Here is a 6075-nt window from a genome sequence, read left to right on the forward strand (position 1 = left end):
ATGGCTAGACATTCAGTTTCTACCAGGGTCCAGTAAATGCTTTTCGAATAGAGAATAATTGTCACAGAAGAAGTCCTCATTACAAACACTAGGAGTCAAGCACCTTTGGGGGCTTGCCAGAGGCCTCAGGCAGGATCTCTGTTTGCTATACATGTTTTCAATACCTTTGGGCCTGCAGCATCACAAAGCTTTGTAATGCTTTACATCACAGACTGGACTTGTTACAGAGCATTATTATGCTCTAAGCTCCACTCAAAGCTGTCATCATTATGAGTTACTCAATAAACAGGTCAGAGGAGCATGACCAAATATGATGCATGTTGTCTACAACACACAAAGAGGCCTGCAAGTGCTGCACTTCTTTCTTCGCAGTGGAAGATGAAAGGCACAGCAAACAGGCTGTGATTTCAATGGCATAATGCTGATAAGCACAGACCATTGGACCCTAGAAGCTTCATCAATGTGCTAGGCATCTGAAATTTAACAGGATTTGTCCAGTATCTTCTGACATGGATATATCTTAAGGTATATGGGGTGTTTGCTCTTTCCTGCTAACCATAACCAATTAGCATAATGTCACCAATGTAACAGACCAGGGCGATATTTAGTAGGTTATGAGAATAATCATGGCCCCTCCAGACTACAGTGACAAACACCAAGAGAGCTGACATGGCTCTGGATCAAGATGGTCATATACTGCTTTATTGTACACACAGGATGATTCTGATTTTGCTTACTAATTGAGATGGGCCGAAAAGCATTTGCCAAGTCATAGCTCCATGTGCCAGGAATTGGGCTGGGTTGCTCCAGTAAAGATGATACTTCTGGGATCATAGCTGGTAGTAGCAGTACCATTTGGCTAAATTTGTGATAACCAACTGTTACACTCCATGATATAAGTGCCCTTTGTAGCAGCCAAACAGATGAGTTAAATGGGAATTGGGTAGGAATCATGACTCCTGCAGTCTCTCAAATCTTTTCTGTAAGTGCTAATTCCTGATTTATGTGTCTTGTGCTGGGGACAGTTATCAATTCACATTAGTTACAAGGCCTTTCACTTGGTCTTGACCTTCTCAACTATCATAGCACTTACTCTGATAATTCTGTATATTTATTCCCACTACATATTCCAGGATTGGGGAGAAATGACAGGTGGGTGTTTGGGCCACTGGGTCCGTGTGAGACCTTCTAGAGCCAAGATCCCATCTATTACTTCGTCTCTATAAGACCCCATCCTGAAGGGTGGACCATGGAGATATTTTGGGTCTCTGGATACTAGCATCAGTTAGGAGCCAGTATCTAATGACCATGGAAAACATAGCTATTATCCTTTTTTTTTTTTCAGTGCATAACACCTTAGTAAGTGGCTGCAGTCCCCTTTGGAGAAATATATGAGGAAGATTCACATTATACACGTGGAGAAACATAGCAGGATCCTTCTTCAAGGAGGGCCAGTCTCACCCATGGCTGAGAGATTGTGGATATGTGAATTGGTTTTGGTTTTGGGATTAAGTAAAAAGTTGAAAATCCTCACTGCAGAGACTCAAGTCATATTTCTGGCCAGTAGTCTTAGAATTTTTACTATATATATAAAGCAGCACCCTAGTAGATTACTTTGTGTTTAGGGATATTGTGGTCAATTAACCAACTTCAGAGATCCCTGAGAGAGTGTTTTTGTGACCGCTCCATCCCTGTGTCTATCCTGTTACCTGTACCCACTCTGTGTCTAATGGTGAAGAGCTGCCACCTAGCTTATGCTGTGTGGGATCCCATTAACTCCATCAAGATCAGGAAATCCAGTTCCCAAATCTCCAGCCCACAGGATACAGACAACACAACATGCTTTATGGATGCTTCTGCTCCTCTCACTAGTGAATGTGTTAATGCCTTGGTGAAGGGCATGTCTCCAGGCTCTCCTATGAGGATATGGTTAGAGGCAGGCTACGAGATGGCACAGGGTAGACACATTGTCACATTTCCGTCTCCCTGAACCTTCAGACTCCCTTCTCTGAAACATATCAAGGAAGTTCCAGTATTTAAACCTCATTAACTCACATGCTTTGAGTCTGAGTTTCAATTATCCAATCTAGGAGACACGAGTGCCCAAGGTACGTGGCTTAACCAACACATTAAGTCCCAAATCCTAGAAGGATGCTCCAGTGTTCATGAACTTGGCCCATTAGAAATTGCTATTCTTTCCTACTTGCACAAACACCCTTATAATTCAGTCCCACACTGCTGTCCCAGCCTTGAAATTCTTCTGGTGAATAAGTTCTTTCTTGTAGGAATAGCCTTCTGCTCCTCAATTCTTGCTCTGTTGGGTCTGGTGACAGGCCTGGAGACAGGGAGGTGTGCTGGGAATGAGCCCTGGGATAATCAACTTCAGCTTCTGACGCAGCTGCCCCTCTGATGGTAAGGCTGCTGCTGATGGTGGCTGGGGGTGAGTGGTGGGAGTCAGAGGCGGTGCATGGGTAGAACTGCCTTGTAGCCAAAGGAAGCTCAGAGGAATTTGAGAAATTCAAGGATTTAAAGTTTTAGTCTCAGTCTCATGCTTGCCTGCTCATATGTACTCAACCCACAACTCGGGATCACATACTTTCTCCCATGACAGTCTTTTCTGTGGTGTAGCATTGCACCGGATGCAGAATGAGTGGTGCTACAAAGACATGTGGCCTCATCCTCACTGTAGTTGCCCTATGATAGCAGCTGAAGGGCTTCTTCAAACACAGCCTGAAAGCTTCCAGGTGTCCAGCATGTTCTCAGTTCAGTGTTTACAGCTTATAAATTCTCCTCTCCCCCAAGAATACCTTCCAGAGCCAACAGAGGAGGCCATGTGATTTCACAGTATTTATGATAATTATCACCATATCCATAAGGTATCACAGGCACTTTATGTCCCCCACCTGCACATTATCCATGCTACTATTGATGAAACCCTAATCATGATGCATGTCTCCACTTACCATGGATTACCCACATCCCACCTCCCCGCGGCAAGGAGGTTATCCCTACATTAGTCAAACATATGAGCAACCCAATCCCAGGACCCAATATTGAAGGTCTCTATTCTGGGACCTCATACGATACCATTTATTGTTTTAATCAAGATCCCCACAGGAGATAAATGGCAAGCTTTAGTTAGACTAATTTGACACAAGCTTGATAAACAGACTCCTTACAAAGATGAGAGGAGAGTGCAGTACAGTCACATAGTACATTACCCCAGGGTGGAGGCAACCCCCTAAATCTGGAGGGTGGATGGAAGGATAAAGTTACTGGCACCTGGAAGGAGAAAGTCACATGGACAGGAGTTCCTTGACAGGAGCTTTGATCTTCAACTGAAAAATGAAGTCTACCTGCAGTGAACCTGCGGGAAGAGAGCAAGGAGAAAAATTAACCCAATATCATTCTACTCCTTCCTTCTGCAACCCTGCTGGGATTTCCCATTAGCCAAATGCCAACTGGATGCCAGAGGAAGGAGAAAGTGTTGATGTGTCCATACCAGCCAGATTCCCAGGACACAGAATAGGGTTAAGGGGAGTGGGTGTAGAAAGAAAGAGCAAAGGTATCTAACAGGGTGGGGGAAGGCAGTGTCTCAGTTTGCCCGAGTGACATGATTTAGATGAGTAATAGGTATTTGGGGTGAGGGGGGACTAAAATAAGTAAAATAAAATGTTAATGTTTTTATTAGGTTACCATGAGATTACAGGTGGTTTTATTGCCTACATAAACCTATTTTTTTCAAATTGCGATGGGAGCTGTGCTCTAAGCTCTTTAAAAATAGGCACCACTGCTTTCAAATAAAGCTCTTTCCCCACAGCTCCTACTATGATAATTTAGAAATAACAGGTACTTACTTAATTTTAGAAATAATGAAACATACAAAACATGCATTTAGAAACTGCAAATACCTACTTTTTAAAGGGGATACAGGAAAAAAAATACTTGCTAAAATTAACAATATGCAGTGCCATAAAGTGAGTCTGACACAGTGTGATTAGCTGCCACTTCTCCCTTCTGCCTTCCCTCCATTCTTCCCGCTGCTAAGGAGCCTTCTCCCATCCTGATCATCGTGTGGGACATTTTTCCTTTAGTGGGACTTTGAGAAGAGGAGATAGCGTGTCTTTAATGTCAAACCCTTTGTGCATTAAAAAATACTCAAAATTAACTTTTCTTATTATCACCTTCAACAATGAAATCCTGTTTACTTCCCTATACAATGAAGACAGGAGCAAGCTTCTGTCTCCATGAATGTTTCTCCACAACTTTCTTGTTTTGCTTATAGAATTTGGAGTTTAGTCCTGGATTATTATTGTTAAATATTTTATTTATTTTTGAAATCTTTTTACATTTGCTTTTCTATTTTTTATTATTAAAAATTTTTTTAACATTTCTTCACTTTTGAGAGACACAGCATGAGTGGGGGAGGGACAGAGAGAAAGGGAGACACAGAATCCGAAGCAGGCTGCAGGCTCTGAACTGTCAGCACAGAACCTGACATGGGGCTCTAACTCACAACCTGAGATCATGACCTGAGCCGAAGTCAGACGTCTAACCAACTGAGCCACCAACGTGCCCCTTTTATTGTTTTTTTTTAATGTTTATTTATTTATTTTTGAGAGAGAGAGAGAGAACAAGAGAGGGGTAGAGAGAGGGGTAGAGCTGTCAGCACAGAGCCCAACGCAGGGCAAAAACCCACAAACTGAGAGGTCATGACCTGAGCCAAAGTCAGATGCTTAACTGACTGAGCCACTGAGGCGCCCTATTATTTTTTTTAATGTTTATCTTTTTTTGGCGGTGGGGAGACAGAGAGAGAGGGAGAGAGAGAATCCCAAGCAGGCTCTGCACTGTCAGCACAGAGCCTGATGCAGGGCTTGAGCTCAAGAACTGTGAGAACATGACCTGAGCTGAAATCAAGAGTCAGATGCTTAACTGACTATGATACAGTGCCCCCAGGTGCCCCTATTTACTTTTTAAAAAATACATTTGAGCCCTCTTTTGTGAGTACTTTAACAAAGGTCACTGAGGGTCATTTTGATTTTTAATTGTTTTAATCTCACAAGACCTTATCAGGAGAGGGACCATAGCCCACAGTTGCTGGAAATCCTGCAGAAACGCCGTCCTATTGATATGGGTGAGAAAAAAGAAAAGCGCAGCTCCTGCTGACATCCAGTCAAAATGGTACCCCCCCCCCTTTTGAGTATATCTCTGACCACTTCTTTTTTTTTCCTTCTTTTTTTGTCAAGCAACAAAACCGCTAACAGTGAGGTGCTATGATAAAGGGCATGAGCTTTGGAGTCAGACTCTCCTGGATCCAAATCCAGCTGTAATATGACTAGCTGTGTGAATCATGTAAAAAAAAAAATCCTCAAGCCTCAATCTCTCCATCTTTAAAATGGGAACAATAGTACCTGCCTCAGAGGGTGCTTGTGAAGATAAATTTGATAATGCACAGAAAACACTTCTTGCAATGCTCCACACATAATACATCTTTAATAAATGCTTGTTCTTCTTCTTATTAATTGTGGTTGGAAAATGCCTCTTTCATAAACAGATATGCTGTATTATTGCACTGGGTACAACCACCCTGTACCCGTTAGATCAAGAGCCTACCAAGAAGGTCTGCATGATGTAGTTATAACGGAGAGAATGTAAGACCCAGAAGGGTAGGTGCTTGTCCTTCTGATTTTCTGATATTTCCTAAGCCTCTAGAATGGTGTCTGGCATATGGTAAGTACTGAGTAAGTATCTATAGAATAAATAAAAAGAACTTCTAAATTAGATACAACTCTGCTTGAATCCTGTCTCAACTATTTCCTAGCTTGTAACTTTGGGCGAGTCATATAACTTCTCTATCCTTTAGTTTTCTAAGCAATAATAATGAGAAAATATAATCATTTCTAACTAGCAGATCTGGTCACACACAATAGCACATGTTAAAATCCTTCATAAACTCTATATCAAGATTTGAATGCCCATGTGACAGTTGTGGTCACACAGATATATCAAAAGTCCTCCCAAAGAAGTGATTATTCTCCCTGCTCTTGGCCTACCTGTCTCTCCTCATGAGGCTTC

General features: G+C 42.2%; 1 long non-coding RNA gene across 1 annotated transcript; it reads left to right on the forward strand.

Moving 5' to 3' along the window:
- The first annotated feature begins 251 nt into the window (after window positions 1-251).
- Window positions 252-5518, forward strand: LOC125919530 (uncharacterized). Its single transcript, XR_007456821.1, has 3 exons — window positions 252-525; window positions 2286-2412; window positions 5247-5518. It is a non-coding gene; the product is annotated as an uncharacterized LOC125919530 (long non-coding RNA).
- Window positions 5519-6075: the final 557 nt, after the last annotated feature.

This window comes from Panthera uncia, chromosome B4 (assembly GCF_023721935.1).
Source record: "Panthera uncia isolate 11264 chromosome B4, Puncia_PCG_1.0, whole genome shotgun sequence".
NCBI lineage: Eukaryota > Metazoa > Chordata > Mammalia > Carnivora > Felidae > Panthera > Panthera uncia.